This window comes from Puntigrus tetrazona, chromosome 1 (assembly GCF_018831695.1).
Source record: "Puntigrus tetrazona isolate hp1 chromosome 1, ASM1883169v1, whole genome shotgun sequence".
In the NCBI taxonomy this organism is placed as follows: Eukaryota; Metazoa; Chordata; class Actinopteri; order Cypriniformes; family Cyprinidae; genus Puntigrus; species Puntigrus tetrazona.
In genome coordinates, this window is record NC_056699.1 from 13,359,311 (window position 1) to 13,376,161 (window position 16,851).

The following is a 16,851-nucleotide window of genomic DNA, read 5'->3' on the forward strand; positions in this document are numbered from 1 at the left end:
CCAATCAATTGCTCCCAGAAGAATGGATGCTTTCACTTGGCAATCGCTGCCCAATCAAACCGGCACCTACACTATTATTTCCCCGACGCTCTCACACACACTCCGAAAGAGCCACCTGTGTTACATAAACTACTGAATGGAATGAAATATATATCAAACCAAACCAAATATATTTCCATTTGAACAGAACCGTTACAGTGGCAAACTTGGTCCATTTTAGACCCATACCATGTAAAATGAACAAGCCCCCAAATACTATTTGATACTACACAGTAGATGGCGATAATGCTCTATTAAGAAAGCAATCTTCCAATCAGCTCAAAGTAGAAAGTTTTCTCAGCCGCTGGATGTCGCTGTACGAGCAGGTCTGCGTGTGAATATCAGCCGAAGAAAAAGACAACAATGGCGGCGACCTGCTCGTGGAAGTTAGACAAAGAAACGGGGCAGGATGCGCTTATCGGTAAGTTTAGAATATCCAAAAACATGATAGATAGATAGATAGATAGATAGATAGATAGATACAAATTGTGGCCTTAAAAATTATTCGTTTATGGTAATGTATATTTCTTATACTTCATATATGTGTTTAACACACCCACGTGTGTAGAAAACACCAAGTAAAAATAAGTGGAATTCAATTGTAAATGTTACCACGTTATAAAATTATTATAATTATTTTCTTGTATTCATAACAAAAGCATTGAAATGTACAGGCAGTGTACATTTCATGATCAATGTACACTGCCTGTGCAAAAAAAAAAAAAAAAAAACACACACACACACTCACACACACTTATATTTCTTTGGACTGTCTTTAGCTTTGATTGTTCTGATAAGCTTCTGCAATGTCGTAACATTTATTCCCATCCAGAGTTGCATACATTTTTCGCCAAGATTATATATTGATGACGGGAGAGTTGAACTGTTCACATAGTCTTCTAGAGTACATCCCAAAGATTCTCATCGGAGTTGAAGTATGGACTCTGCGGTGGCCAATCCATGTGTGAAAAATCACATCTAATGCTCTCTGAACCTTTCTTTTTTACAATTTGAAAAGGAAAAGTTGCTGATTTTATTAATTGTATTTAGTTGTCTATTTATGTTGTTTGGTTATGGGTTCGGTTCTTTGGGGATGATTTAGCGTTTCTTTTTGTCTGGTTTATCTTTTGATTTGATTTCTTTTGTTGAATGTAAAGTGTTGTTGATTTCCCTCTTAATTTGTAACGGGCCCATCTTTCTCTTTATAAGCTGTCGTGGTGTCCATTTTGGTGGCTTTTTTTGTTTGTTTGTTGTTGTTGGTCTGTCTCTGTCTGCCTGGTTTGTTTTTGTAAAGGTACTTTTTTGAGTTTAATTAAAGTTCTTTCTTTTTCTGGTGACTGCTGGTGTTTCTCGTCTTTGACTTCTCGGTCCCTCACATTCAATAATAGCTTTTCTGCTGCCATCTAGTGGTCAGTTGTGAACCCTAACAAGCATTTAACGTGACTGAAGGAGTACTTCGATTAGCATGAGCAACTTTTTCACTTAATGACCAGGAGTGCAATGTTAACATAATGCGAAACATATTTTCACCTGCAGAGTGAATGAGCAGTGGAAGGTTTTTTTATTCTGCGGGTCAGTCTGTAGAAGTCCAGATAACCTCTCCGTCTCACTGTGCCAGATAGGTTATCTGGACTTCTACAGACTGACAAATCTATCATATATAAAACCATCACCCAGAGTGCAACTTTTCCCAGTAGGATCGCAGTCTTGGAGTCGATGCCCTGCAGTGCACTCAGTAGTGTGCTCATCAGATATCCAGCAAAATACTGTGATTACAATGCACAAAACCACATAAACTACCTGCAAACCAGAAACCGAGTAATCACACAAAAAGAACACTAGTGTACTTGTGTAATGGGTGTGTGCTAGTGTTCATGCACAAACGTTTTCAATATTAAAAATGCTCATGTACTTTTCCTTTAAGTACAATGCCAACTGTCTACAGCTTTACTCGCATGTAAAAATGAGATGACACTCACTGCCCAATGAGTGGGTAATTTCTGAAACTCTCTCTTTATCACGGACTCGAGTGCATCTTGCCATCTTCCAGTATTTCACTTTTTCAGTTCCAAAAGGTACATTAATTACAATCTTTAATTTTCCACATAGGTGTGATCTGTGTGTGGATTTTGTCCCATTCTTTGAAAAAGAACTTAAAAAAAAAAAAATCTCAGTCCTTTGTTCTTGATAATTTAAAAATAACATTTGTACCAAGCGGACAGACCTGATCTATAACTCTTGTCTGATAAATTTTGATCTTTAGAAATAATAATGCGCAGCAGATTCTGTTAAAGGAATAGTTCACCCAAAAAGTAAATACGCACCATATTTCAGGGGGTTTTTTTCTTTAATGTATCCTGGCTCTTCCTCATAACCTATGAGTCTTCAGGGGTTATCACATGAAATCGATCAGCTTTAGAGGACATGCGATAACCCCCCAGAAGTGACATAGGAGCAAGTATTTTTTTTAACTCACACCATCGTCCATAACCTTTTTCTTTATTGTGGAAATTATGATTGCAAATTTCAGTGAAATTCCATTTTATTTTATTTCCTGTCACAAAAGGACTGCATCTTATACTATTTAGGTAAAGTTGCATTTTTAAATAAATTATAATGATTTTTCTAAAATAAACGTCAATGAATCTCATCTCAATATATTGATATTTAGGCCTATACTCTTTTTTTAATTCAGACTTTACATTTAAACTTCAACATTTCTGAGATGCATTTCACCTTTTGGAGCAGCCAAAAGTAAGAGACAAAGAGAGATATTATTTTTATATGTACATTTTATTAAATAAAAACATTTTAAACATCATCATCCATTTAAATGAAATGCTTTTGTACAATTATAATAGCAATAAACTAGGAGATTATTTCACAAATACTAGCTTAAACCTTCTTAATGAAATTATACAGTGTACTTCAAATGCATACATTTCAATAAATCATTTACCTTTAAAACACATGTTATATTAAGAGCTAAATACTGCTAGAAACTTGGCACCCTGCTTTGGCCATATGACTAAGTATGTGCTACTTCAGGTCACAGGTCTGCTAGACGAAGGCTACTGATCCTGATGTGGAGGGCTTGAGGTGGCCACTGTCTTCACAATGAACCCAGTAGTTGGAATCAGTTCACACAAATCCAAAGCTTCCTGATACATACACACATACATACGTAAGTACACGCATAAACAACAACAACCAATGTTATAATAAAATAGTAGTAAAATAAAATACTAATAAAATGCTTTTTTGTTTGTTTGTTTCTGAAGGGTACAGTAATCGTGGTAGCAGACTTACCATCAGTCAGCTGGAAACCAAAGGGCTCTGCAACAAAGTGTGGTTTGGGATCAGCTGGCTCTGGATTCGCTCGAGTTCTCTTGTAGAGGCACAAATGGCTCAACTCTGGTCCCGCGGCAGCAGCAGAAGGAGGGCCACTTTAAGGGCTTCCGTGCTTTCTTAAAGACTGAAGAAATCCTTTCTTCATCCTTTTCCTCAAACCGGGTGTTTTTCTAAAAATCATTCAAAAGACTGAATCATTTGCATATGCCAGTGCACTGTGCTGGTATTTACTATCTACACAAATGTCCCAGGTTTTACTGTACTTTCGTTCTTACCTGTGCTGTTCTCCACAGAAGGCGCCTCTCGTCACTCGGCTCCTTCAGGCTCATGGAAGACTCTGTTGCGTCACGTGTTCTCACGATCAGAACATGCGCACTCTTCTCTAGCAGGGCCACTCTGCCGAGACCAACTTCGTTCCTCACTGCTAATGCTTAACAGGTCCAGGCTATTGTCACGTCCTCCTTCAAAGGGGTTGTTGGCACTGTCAAAGCTCCATTCACCCAGCCTAGGATCCGCAAGACGTGCTGAATCTGCACCGTCTAGATCTGTGTCATTAGACGGAGGCGTGAACGGCTCTGTCAGTGTTTCACAACTGAACGAAGGGCGCTTCATAGCATTCCATGTCCTCTTGAAGAATGAACAGATCCTGTTCTTCACTTTCTTCCTTAGACTGACATGGTTTTCTAAAACGAAAACGAAGAAGCATTCACTTGGACTTTACATTTAATAAATATGTCCCGTGAGTATTACATTCATTGGTCTAAAATTGCTTCTATGCAAAATATACAACCATGTAAAGGAATCTTAAATATGAGACAGAGACTTGGGAACTTTATACTCTATAGTGCTTCTAGATACTTCTTATACTGTAGTGCAGGTCCACATTTCAGTGTTACCTGTACTGCTGTCCACAGAGTCTGCAGGTGACACTCCTATAGATGTAGACTCGACAGAAGACACTTCTTGGTCACTATAGAAATCCATGCTTTCTGAAGGCCCTGCTGCTTCTAGAGCCTTGTAGGATGTATGGAGGATGTTCTGGACATCGGAGGACTGCATGGATTTATTTGGCTGCTGACGCTCAGCAATCCCAAACTATCATTGCATCCTCTGTCCTGCATGAACATGCGGCTGCAGCTCATTTTTATACAATGCATGATGTCAAAGCATGCCTCTTCGGAGTCCGATTCAAAGCTGACCACGCTCGCCTCAGTTTCATCTTCAGATGTGGCACTGCTAAGACTAGACTCCTCTGTGTAATCATCAATGGATCCTAGATTAGACACATCCAGCCTGTTGAGAAGTTCCAACTCAGCGGAGAATGTGTCGCTTCTGGACCTGTGAGGGTCGTCAGGGACATTTTCACTGTCGGATGATGTAAATGACATGATGTCCGTAGAACAGTCAAAAACACAATCTCTGTAGATCGTGAAAAGACTTTGAATAGCTACTTATTGTAGATTACAGTCCAATGTAAGTCGCTTTGAGATAACGCATCAACCAAACGCATAAACAAATGCAAACTTTCTCTCGTTGTCTAGCACCGAAGCGCTGTGACGTATTGGAATGTCGGTGGAAACAAGCTGAAATTCAAATAATGCGAGTTTTAAAACAGCGCTTTATTACGCCCTTTAAATAAAGATACATTTCAATAGACTTTCGCATTTTATTTTCATACATGAGTGTGTCTTTGTAACGCCCTGGAAAAAGCAGGGGAAAATAACCCCGATGCTTCTCGTTGAAAACTTTTACTCGTACGAGTAACTCTCGCGATGTCACAACACTTCCTCAGCAGGCTCTGAGTCGCGTGAAGAAGTTCTCGCGATACTCCCCGCAAAGGTATATTACCACACCCAATCAATTGCTCCCAGAAGAATGGATGCTTTCACTTGGCAATCGCTGCCCAATCAAACCGGCACCTACACTATTATTTCCCCCGACGCTCTCACACACACTCCCGAAAGAGCCACCTGTGTTACATAAACTACTGAATGGAATGAAATATATATCAAACCAAACCAAATATATTTCCATTTGAACAGAACCGTTACCGTGGCAAACTTGGTCCATTTTAGACCCATACCATGTAAAATGAACAAGCCCCCAAATACTATTTGATACTACACAGTAGATGGCGATAATGCTCTATTAAGAAAGCAATCTTCCAATCAGCTCAAAGTAGAAAGTTTTCTCAGCCGCTGGATGTCGCTGTACGAGCAGGTCTGCGTGTGAATATCAGCCGAAGAAAAGACAACAATGGCGGCGACCTGCTCGTGGAAGTTAGACAAAGAAACGGGGCAGGATGCGCTTATCGGTAAGTTTAGAATATCCAAAAACATGATAGATAGATAGATAGATAGATAGATAGAAATACAAAAATTGTGGCCTTATTCGTTTATGGTAATGTATATTTCTTATACTTCATATATGTGTTTAACACACCCACGTGTGTAGAAAACACCAAGTAAAAATAAGTGGAATTCAATTGTAAATGTTACCACGTTATAAAATTATTATAATTATTTTTCTTGTATTCATAACAAAAGCATTGAAATGTACAGGCAGTGTACATTTCATGATCAATGTACACTGCCTGTGCAAAAAAAAAAAAAAAAAAAAAAAGTCACACACACACACACACACTCACACACATATATTTCTTTGGACTGTCTTTAGCTTTGATTGTTCTGATAAGCTTCTGCAATGTCGTAACATTTATTCCCATCCAGAGTTGCATACATTTTTCGCCAAGATTATATATTGATGACGGGAGAGTTGAACTGTTCACATAGTCTTCTAGAGTACATCCCAAAGATTCTCATCGGAGTTGAAGTATGGACTCTGCGGTGGCCAATCCATGTGTGAAAAATCACATCTAATGCTCTCTGAACCTTTCTTTTTTTACAATTTGAAAAGGAAAAGTTGCTGATTTTATTAATTGTATTTAGTTGTCTATTTATGTTGTTTGGTTATGGGTTCGGTTCTTTGGGGATGATTTAGCGTTTCTTTTTTGTCTGGTTTATCTTTTTGATTTGATTTCTTTTGTTGAATGTAAAGTGTTGTTGATTTCCCTCTTAATTTGTAACGGCCCATCTTTCTCTTTATAAGCTGTCGTGGTGTCCATTTTGGTGGTTTTTTTTGTTTGTTTGTTGTTGTTGGTCTGTCTCTGTCTGCCTGGTTTGTTTTTGTAAAGGTACTTTTTTGAGTTTAATTAAAGTTCTTTCTTTTTCTGGTGACTGCTGGTGTTTCTCGTCTTTGACTTCTCGGGCCCTCACATTCAATAATAGCTTTTCTGCTGCCATCTAGTGGTCAGTTGTGAACCATAACAAGCATTTAACGTGACTGAAGGAGTACTTCGATTAGCATGAGCAACTTTTTCACTTAATGACCAGGAGTGCAATGTTAACATAATGCGAAACATATTTTCACCTGCAGAGTGAATGAGCAGTGGAAGGTTTTTTTATTCTGCGGGTCAGTCTGTAGAAGTCCAGATAACCTCTCCGTCTCACTGTGCCAGATAGGTTATCTGGACTTCTACATACTGACAAATCTATCATATATAAAAACCATCACCCAGAGTGCAACTTTTCCCAGTAGGATCGCAGTCTTGGAGTCGATGCCCTGCAGTGCACTCAGTAGTGTGCTCATCAGATATCCAGCAAAATACTGTGATTACAATGCACAAAACCACATAAACTACCTGCAAACCAGAAACCGAGTAATCACACAAAAAGAACACTAGTGTACTTGTGTAATGGGTGTGTGCTAGTGTTCATGCACAAACGTTTTCAATATTAAAAATGCTCATGTACTTTTCCTTTAAGTACAATGCCAACTGTCTACAGCTTTACTCGCATGTAAAAATGAGATGACACTCACTGCCCAATGAGTGGGTAATTTCTGAAACTCTCTCTTTATCACGGACTCGAGTGCATCTTGCCATCTTCCAGTATTTCACTTTTTTCAGTTCCAAAAAGGTACATTAATTACAATCTTTAATTTTCCACATAGGTGTGATCTGTGTGTGGATTTTGTCCCATTCTTTGAAAAGAACTTAAAAAAAAAAAAAAAAATCCAGTCCTTTGTTCTTGATAATTTAAAAATAACATTTGTACCAAGCGGACAGACCTGATCTATAACTCTTGTCTGATAAATTTTGATCTTTAGAAATAATAATGCGCAGCAGATTCTGTTAAAGGAATAGTTCACCCAAAAAGTAAATACGCACCATATTTCAGGGGGTTTTTTTCTTTAATGTATCCTGGCTCTTCCTCATAACCTATGAGTCTTCAGGGGTTATCACATGAAATCGATCAGCTTTAGAGGACATGCGATAACCCCCCAGAAGTGACATAGGAGCAAGTATTTTTTTAACTCACACCATCGTCCATAACCTTTTTCTTTATTGTGGAAATTATGATTGCAAATTTCAGTGAAATTCCATTTTATTTATTTCCTGTCACAAAAAGGACTGCATCTTATACTATTTAGGTAAAGTTGCATTTTTAAATAAATTATAATGATTTTTCTAAAATAAACGTCAATGAATCTCATCTCAATATATTGATATTTAGGCCTATACTCTTTTTTAATTCAGACTTTACATTTAAACTTCAACATTTCTGAGATGCATTTCACCTTTTGGAGCAGCCAAAAGTAAGAGACAAAGAGAGATATTATTTTTATATGTACATTTTATTAAATAAAAACATTTTAAACATCATCATCCATTTAAATGAAATGCTTTTGTACAATTATAATAGCAATAAACTAGGAGATTATTTCACAAATACTAGCTTAAACCTTCTTAATGAAATTATACAGTGTACTTCAAATGCATACATTTCAATAAATCATTTACCTTTAAAACACATGTTATATTAAGAGCTAAATACTGCTAGAAACTTGGCACCCTGCTTTGGCCATATGACTAAGTATGTGCTACTTCAGGTCACAGGTCTGCTAGACGAAGGCTACTGATCCTGATGTGGAGGGCTTGAGGTGGCCACTGTCTTCACAATGAACCCAGTAGTTGGAATCAGTTCACACAAATCCAAAGCTTCCTGATACATACACACATACATACGTAAGTACACGCATAAAACAACAACAACAACCAATGTTATAATAAAATAGTAGTAAAATAAAATACTAATAAAATGCTTTTTTTGTTTGTTTGTTTCTGAAGGGTACAGTAATCGTGGTAGCAGACTTACCATCAGTCAGCTGGAAACCAAAGGGCTCTGCAACAAAGTGTGGTTTGGGATCAGCTGGCTCTGGATTCGGCTCCGAGTTCTCTTGTAGAGGCACAAATGGCTCAACTCTGGTCCCAGCGGCAGCAGCAGAAGGAGGGCCACTTTAAGGGCTTCCGTGCTTTCTTAAAGACTGAAGAAATCCCTTTCTTCATCCTTTTCCTCAAACCGGGTGTTTTTCTAAAAATCATTCAAAAAGACTGAATCATTTGCATATGCCAGTGCACTGTGCTGGTATTTACTATCTACACAAATGTCCCAGGTTTTACTGTACTTTCGTTCTTACCTGTGCTGTTCTCCACAGAAGGCGCCTCTCCGTCACTCGGCTCCTTCAGGCTCATGGAAGACTCTGTTGCGTCACGTGTTCTCACGATCAGAACATGCGCACTCTTCTCTAGCAGGGCCACTCTGCCGAGACCAACCGTTCCTCACTGCTAATGCTTAACAGGTCCAGGCTATTGTCACGTCCTCCTTCAAAGGGGTTGTTGGCACTGTCAAAGCTCCATTCACCCAGCCTAGGATCCGCAAGACGTGCTGAATCTGCACCGTCTAGATCTGTGTCATTAGACGGAGCGTGAACGGCTCTGTCAGTGTTTCACAACTGAACGAAGGACGCTTCATAGCATTCCATGTCCTCTTGAAGAATGAACAGATCCTGTTCTTCACTTTCTTCCTTAGACTGACATGGTTTTCTAAAACGAAAACGAAGAAGCATTCACTTGGACTTTACATTTAATAAATATGTCCCGTGAGTATTACATTCATTGGTCTAAAATTGCTTCTATGCAAAATATACAACCATGTAAAGGAATCTTAAATATGAGACAGAGACTTGGGAACTTTATACTCTATAGTGCTTCTAGATACTTCTTATACTGTAGTGCAGGTCCACATTTCAGTGTTACCTGTACTGCTGTCCACAGAGTCTGCAGGTGACACTCCTATAGATGTAGACTCGACAGAAGACACTTCTTGGTCACTATAGAAATCCATGCTTTCTGAAGGCCCTGCTGCTTCTAGAGCCTTGTAGGATGTATGGAGGATGTTCTGGACATCGGAGGACTGCGGGACGATTTGGCTGCTGACGCTCAGCAATCCCAAACTATCATTGCATCCTCTGTCCTGCATGAACATGCGGCTGCAGCTCATTTTTATACAATGCATGATGTCAAAGCATGCCTCTTCGGAGTCCGATTCAAAGCTGACCACGCTCGCCTCAGTTTCATCTTCAGATGTGGCACTGCTAAGACTAGACTCCTCTGTGTAATCATCAATGGATCCTAGATTAGACACATCCAGCCTGTTGAGAAGTTCCAACTCAGCGGAGAATGTGTCGCTTCTGGACCTGTGAGGGTCGTCAGGGACATTTTCACTGTCGGATGATGTAAATGACATGATGTCCGGTAGAACAGTCAAAAACACAATCTCTGTAGATCGTGAAAAGACTTTGAATAGCTACTTATTGTAGATTACAGTCCAATGTAAGTCGCTTTGAGATAACGCATCAACCAAACGCATAAACAAATGCAAACTTTCTCTCGTTGTCTAGCACCGAAGCGCTGTGACGTATTGGAATGTCGGTGGAAACAAGCTGAAATTCAAATAATGCGATTTTTAAAACAGCGCTTTATTACGCCCTTTAAATAAAGATACATTTCAATAGACTTTCGCATTTTATTTTCATACATGAGTGTGTCTTTGTAACGCCCTGGAAAAAGCAGGGAAAATAACCCCGATGCTTCTCGTTGAAAACTTTTACTCGTCACGAGTAACTCTCGCGATGTCACAACACTTCCTCAGCAGGCTCTGAGTCGCGTGAAGAAGTTCTCGCGATACTCCCGCAAGGTATATTACCACACCCAATCAATTGCTCCCAGAAGAATGGATGCTTTCACTTGGCAATCGCTGCCCAATCAAACCGGCACCTACACTATTATTTCCCGACGCTCTCACACACACTCCGAAAGAGCCACCTGTGTTACATAAACTACTGAATGGAATGAAATATATATCAAACCAAACCAAATATATTTCCATTTGAACAGAACCGTTACCGTGGCAAACTTGGTCCATTTTAGACCCATACCATGTAAAATGAACAAGCCCCAAATACTATTTGATACTACACAGTAGATGGCGATAATGCTCTATTAAGAAAGCAATCTTCCAATCAGCTCAAAGTAGAAAGTTTTCTCAGCCGCTGGATGTCGCTGTACGAGAGCAGGTCTGCGTGTGAATATCAGCCGAAGAAAAGACAACAATGGCGGCGACCTGCTCGTGGAAGTTAGACAAAGAAACGGGGCAGGATGCGCTTATCGGTAAGTTTAGAATATCCAAAAACATGATAGATAGATAGATAGATAGATAGACGAAAAATACAAATTGTGGCCTTATTCGTTTATGGTAATGTATATTTCTTATACTTCATATATGTGTTTAACACACCCACGTGTGTAGAAAACACCAAGTAAAAATAAGTGGAATTCAATTGTAAATGTTACCACGTTATAAAATTATTATAATTATTTTTCTTGTATTCATAACAAAAGCATTGAAATGTACAGGCAGTGTACATTTCATGATCAATGTACACTGCCTGTGCAAAAAAAAAAAAAAAAAAAAAGTCACACACACACACACACACTCACACACTTATATTTCTTTGGACTGTCTTTAGCTTTGATTGTTCTGATAAGCTTCTGCAATGTCGTAACATTTATTCCCATCCAGAGTTGCATACATTTTTCGCCAAGATTATATATTGATGACGGAGAGTTGAACTGTTCACATAGTCTTCTAGAGTACATCCCAAAGATTCTCATCGGAGTTGAAGTATGGACTCTGCGGTGGCCAATCCATGTGTGAAAAATCACATCTAATGCTCTCTGAACCTTTCTTTTTTTACAATTTGAAAAGGAAAAGTTGCTGATTTTATTAATTGTATTTAGTTGTCTATTTATGTTGTTTGGTTATGGGTTCGGTTCTTTGGGGATGATTTAGCGTTTCTTTTTTGTCTGGTTTATCTTTTTGATTTGATTTCTTTTGTTGAATGTAAAGTGTTGTTGATTTCCCTCTTAATTTGTAACGGGCCCATCTTTCTCTTTATAAGCTGTCGTGGTGTCCATTTTGGTGGCTTTTTTTGTTTGTTTGTTGTTGTTGGTCTGTCTCTGTCTGCCTGGTTTGTTTTTGTAAAGGTACTTTTTTTGAGTTTAATTAAAGTTCTTTCTTTTTTTCTGGTGACTGCTGGTGTTTCTCGTCTTTGACTTCTCGGGCCCTCACATTCAATAATAGCTTTTCTGCTGCCATCTAGTGGTCAGTTGTGAACCATAACAAGCATTTAACGTGACTGAAGGAGTACTTCGATTAGCATGAGCAACTTTTTCACTTAATGACCAGGAGTGCAATGTTAACATAATCTGAAACATATTTTCACCTGCAGAGTGAATGAGCAGTGGAAGGTTTTTTTATTCTGCGGGTCAGTCTGTAGAAGTCCAGATAACCTCTCCGTCTCACTGTGCCAGATAGGTTATCTGGACTTCTACAGACTGACAAATCTATCATATATAAAAACCATCACCCAGAGTGCAACTTTTCCCAGTAGGATCGCAGTCTTGGAGTCGATGCCCTGCAGTGCACTCAGTAGTGTGCTCATCAGATATCCAGCAAAATACTGTGATTACAATGCACAAAACCACATAAACTACCTGCAAACCAGAAACCGAGTAATCACACAAAAAGAACACTAGTGTACTTGTGTAATGGGTGTGTGCTAGTGTTCATGCACAAACGTTTTTCAATATTAAAAAATGCTCATGTACTTTTCCTTTAAGTACAATGCCAACTGTCTACAGCTTTACTCGCATGTAAAAATGAGATGACACTCACTGCCCAATGAGTGGGTAATTTCTGAAACTCTCTCTTTATCACGGACTCGAGTGCATCTTGCCATCTTCCAGTATTTCACTTTTTCAGTTCCAAAAGGTACATTAATTACAATCTTTAATTTTCCACATAGGTGTGATCTGTGTGTGGATTTTGTCCCATTCTTTGAAAAAGAACTTAAAAAAAAAAAAAAAATCTCAGTCCTTTGTTCTTGATAATTTAAAAATAACATTTGTACCAAGCGGACAGACCTGATCTATAACTCTTGTCTGATAAATTTTGATCTTTAGAAATAATAATGCGCAGCAGATTCTGTTAAAGGAATAGTTCACCCAAAAGTAAATCGCACCATATTTCAGGGTTTTTTCTTTAATGTATCCTGGCTCTTCCTCATAACCTATGAGTCTTCAGGGGTTATCACATGAAATCGATCAGCTTTAGAGGACATGCGATAACCCCAGAAGTGACATAGGAGCAAGTATTTTTTTAACTCACACCATCGTCCATAACCTTTTTCTTTATTGTGAAATTATGATTGCAAATTTCAGTGAAATTCCATTTTATTTTATTTCCTGTCACAAAAAGGACTGCATCTTATACTATTTAGGTAAAGTTGCATTTTTAAATAAATTATAATGATTTTTCTAAAATAAACGTCAATGAATCTCATCTCAATATATTGATATTTAGGCCTATACTCTTTTTTAATTCAGACTTTACATTTAAACTTCAACATTTCTGAGATGCATTTCACCTTTTGGAGCAGCCAAAAGTAAGAGACAAAGAGAGATATTATTTTTATATGTACATTTTATTAAATAAAAACATTTTAAACATCATCATCCATTTAAATGAAATGCTTTTGTACAATTATAATAGCAATAAACTAGGAGATTATTTCACAAATACTAGCTTAAACCTTCTTAATGAAATTATACAGTGTACTTCAAATGCATACATTTCAATAAATCATTTACCTTTAAAACACATGTTATATTAAGAGCTAAATACTGCTAGAAACTTGGCACCCTGCTTTGGCCATATGACTAAGTATGTGCTACTTCAGGTCACAGGTCTGCTAGACGAAGGCTACTGATCCTGATGTGGAGGGCTTGAGGTGGCCACTGTCTTCACAATGAACCCAGTAGTTGGAATCAGTTCACACAAATCCAAAGCTTCCTGATACATACACACATACATACGTAAGTACACGCGCAAAAACAACAACAACCAATGTTATAATAAAATAGTAGTAAAATAAAATACTAATAAAATGCTTTTTGTTTGTTTGTTTCTGAAGGGTACAGTAATCGTGGTAGCAGACTTACCATCAGTCAGCTGGAAACCAAAGGGCTCTGCAACAAAGTGTGGTTTGGGATCAGCTGGCTCTGGATTCGGCTCGAGTTCTCTTGTAGAGGCACAAATGGCTCAACTCTGGTCCCGCGGCAGCAGCAGAAGGAGGGCCCACTTTAAGGGCTTCCGTGCTTTCTTAAAGACTGAAGAAATCCCTTTCTTCATCCTTTTCCTCAAACCGGGGTGTTTTTCTAAAAATCATTCAAAAGACTGAATCATTTGCATATGCCAGTGCACTGTGCTGGTATTTACTATCTACACAAATGTCCCAGGTTTTACTGTACTTTCGTTCTTACCTGTGCTGTTCTCCACAGAAGGCGCCTCTCCGTCACTCGGCTCCTTCAGGCTCATGGAAGACTCTGTTGCGTCACGTGTTCTCACGATCAGAACATGCGCACTCTTCTCTAGCAGGGCCACTCTGCCGAGACCAACTTCGTTCCTCACTGCTAATGCTTAACAGGTCCAGGCTATTGTCACGTCCTCCTTCAAAGGGGTTGTTGGCACTGTCAAAGCTCCATTCACCCAGCCTAGGATCCGCAAGACGTGCTGAATCTGCACCGTCTAGATCTGTGTCATTAGACGGAGCGTGAACGGCTCTGTCAGTGTTTCACAACTGAGCGAAGGGCGCTTCATAGCATTCCATGTCCTCTTGAAGAATGAACAGATCCTGTTCTTCACTTTCTTCCTTAGACTGACATGGTTTTCTAAAACAAAAACGAAGAAGCATTCACTTGGACTTTACATTTAATAAATATGTCCCGTGAGTATTACATTCATTGGTCTAAAATTGCTTCTATGCAAAATATACAACCATGTAAAGGAATCTTAAATATGAGACAGAGACTTGGGAACTTTATACTCTATAGTGCTTCTAGATACTTCTTATACTGTAGTGCAGGTCCACATTTCAGTGTTACCTGTACTGCTGTCCACAGAGTCTGCAGGTGACACTCCTATAGATGTAGACTCGACAGAAGACACTTCTTGGTCACTATAGAAATCCATGCTTTCTGAAGGCCCTGCTGCTTCTAGAGCCTTGTAGGATGTATGGAGGATGTTCTGGACATCGGAGGACTGCGGACGGATTGGCTGCTGACGCTCAGCAATCCCAAACTATCATTGCATCCTCTGTCCTGCATGAACATGCGGCTGCAGCTCATTTTATACAATGCATGATGTCAAAGCATGCCTCTTGAGTCCGATTCAAAGCTGACCACGCTCGCCTCAGTTTCATCTTCAGATGTGGCACTGCTAAGACTAGACTCCTCTGTGTAATCATCAATGGATCCTAGATTAGACACATCCAGCCTGTTGAGAAGTTCCAACTCAGCGGAGAATGTGTCGCTTCTGGACCTTCTGTGAGGGTCGTCAGGGACATTTTCACTGTCGGATGATGTAAATGACATGATGTCGGTAGAACAGTCAAAAACACAATCTCTGTAGATCGTGAAAAGACTTTGAATAGCTACTTATTGTAGATTACAGTCCAATGTAAGTCGCTTTGAGATAACGCATCAACCAAACGCATAAACAAATGCAAACTTTCTCTCGTTGTCTAGCACGAAGCGCTGTGACGTATTGGAATGTCGGTGAAACAAGCTGAAATTCAAATAATGCGAGTTTTAAAACAGCGCTTTATTACGCCCTTTAAATAAAGATACATTTCAATAGACTTTCGCATTTTATTTTCATACATGAGTGTGTCTTTGTAACGCCCTGGAAAAAAGCAGGGGAAAATAACCCGATGTTTCTCGTTGAAAACTTTTACTCGTCACGAGTAACTCTCGCGATGTCACAACACTTCCTCAGCAGGCTCTGAGTCGCGTGAAGAAGTTCTCGCGATACTCCCCATAAGGTATATTACCACACCCAATCAATTGCTCCCAGAAGAATGGATGCTTTCACTTGGCAATCGCTGCCCAATCAAACCGGCACCTACACTATTATTTCCCCGACGCTCTCACACACACTCCCGAAAGAGCCACCTGTGTTACATAAACTACTGAATGGAATGAAATATATATCAAACCAAACCAAATATATTTCCATTTGAACAGAACCGTTACCGTGGCAAACTTGGTCCATTTTAGACCCATACCATGTAAAATGAACAAGCCCCCAAATACTATTTGATACTACACAGTAGATGGCGATAATGCTCTATTAAGAAAGCAATCTTCCAATCAGCTCAAAGTAGAAAGTTTTCTCAGCCGCTGGATGTCTGTACGAGCAGGTCTGCGTGTGAATATCAGCCGAAGAAAAGACAACAACAATGGCGGCGACCTGCTCGTGGAAGTTAGACAAAGAAACGGGGCAGGATGCGCTTATCGGTAAGTTTAGAATATCCAAAAACATGATAGATAGATAGATAGATAGATAGATAGATAGAAATACAAATACAAATTGTGGCCTTATTCGTTTATGGTAATGTATATTTCTTATACTTCATATATGTGTTTAACACACCCACGTGTGTAGAAAACACCAAGTAAAAATAAGTGGAATTCAATTGTAAATGTTACCACGTTATAAAATTATTATAATTATTTTTCTTGTATTCATAACAAAAGCATTGAAATGTACAGGCAGTGTACATTTCATGATCAATATACACTGCCTGTGCAGAAAAAAAAAAAAAAAAAAAAAAGTCACACACACACACACTCACACACACTTATATTTCTTTGGACTGTCTTTAGCTTTGATTGTTCTGATAAGCTTCTGCAATGTCGTAACATTTATTCCCATCCAGAGTTGCATACATTTTTCGCCAAGATTATATATTGATGACGGAGAGTTGAACTGTTCACATAGTCTTCTAGAGTACATCCCAAAGATTCTCATCGGAGTTGAAGTATGGACTCTGCGGTGGCCAATCCATGTGTGAAAAATCACATCTAATGCTCTCTGAACCTTTCTTTTTTTACAATTTGAAAAGGAAAAGTTGCTGATTTTGTTAATTGTATTTAGTTGT

At 38.8% G+C, this 16,851-nt stretch overlaps 3 long non-coding RNA genes across 3 annotated transcripts; all 3 read left to right on the forward strand.

The window, feature by feature from the left end:
* Positions 1-391: 391 nt before the first annotated feature.
* On the forward strand, positions 392-3,417 carry LOC122351401. Its single transcript, XR_006251752.1, has 3 exons — positions 392-460; positions 3,088-3,223; positions 3,321-3,417. It is a non-coding gene; the product is annotated as an uncharacterized LOC122351401 (long non-coding RNA).
* Positions 3,418-4,791: 1,374 nt separating this feature from the next.
* On the forward strand, positions 4,792-8,719 carry LOC122335725. Its single transcript, XR_006249007.1, has 3 exons — positions 4,792-5,704; positions 8,341-8,476; positions 8,579-8,719. It is a non-coding gene; the product is annotated as an uncharacterized LOC122335725 (long non-coding RNA).
* A 2,148-nt stretch (positions 8,720-10,867) lies between these two features.
* On the forward strand, positions 10,868-13,925 carry LOC122351590. Its single transcript, XR_006251779.1, has 3 exons — positions 10,868-10,960; positions 13,591-13,726; positions 13,825-13,925. It is a non-coding gene; the product is annotated as an uncharacterized LOC122351590 (long non-coding RNA).
* The last annotated feature ends 2,926 nt before the right edge of the window (positions 13,926-16,851 follow it).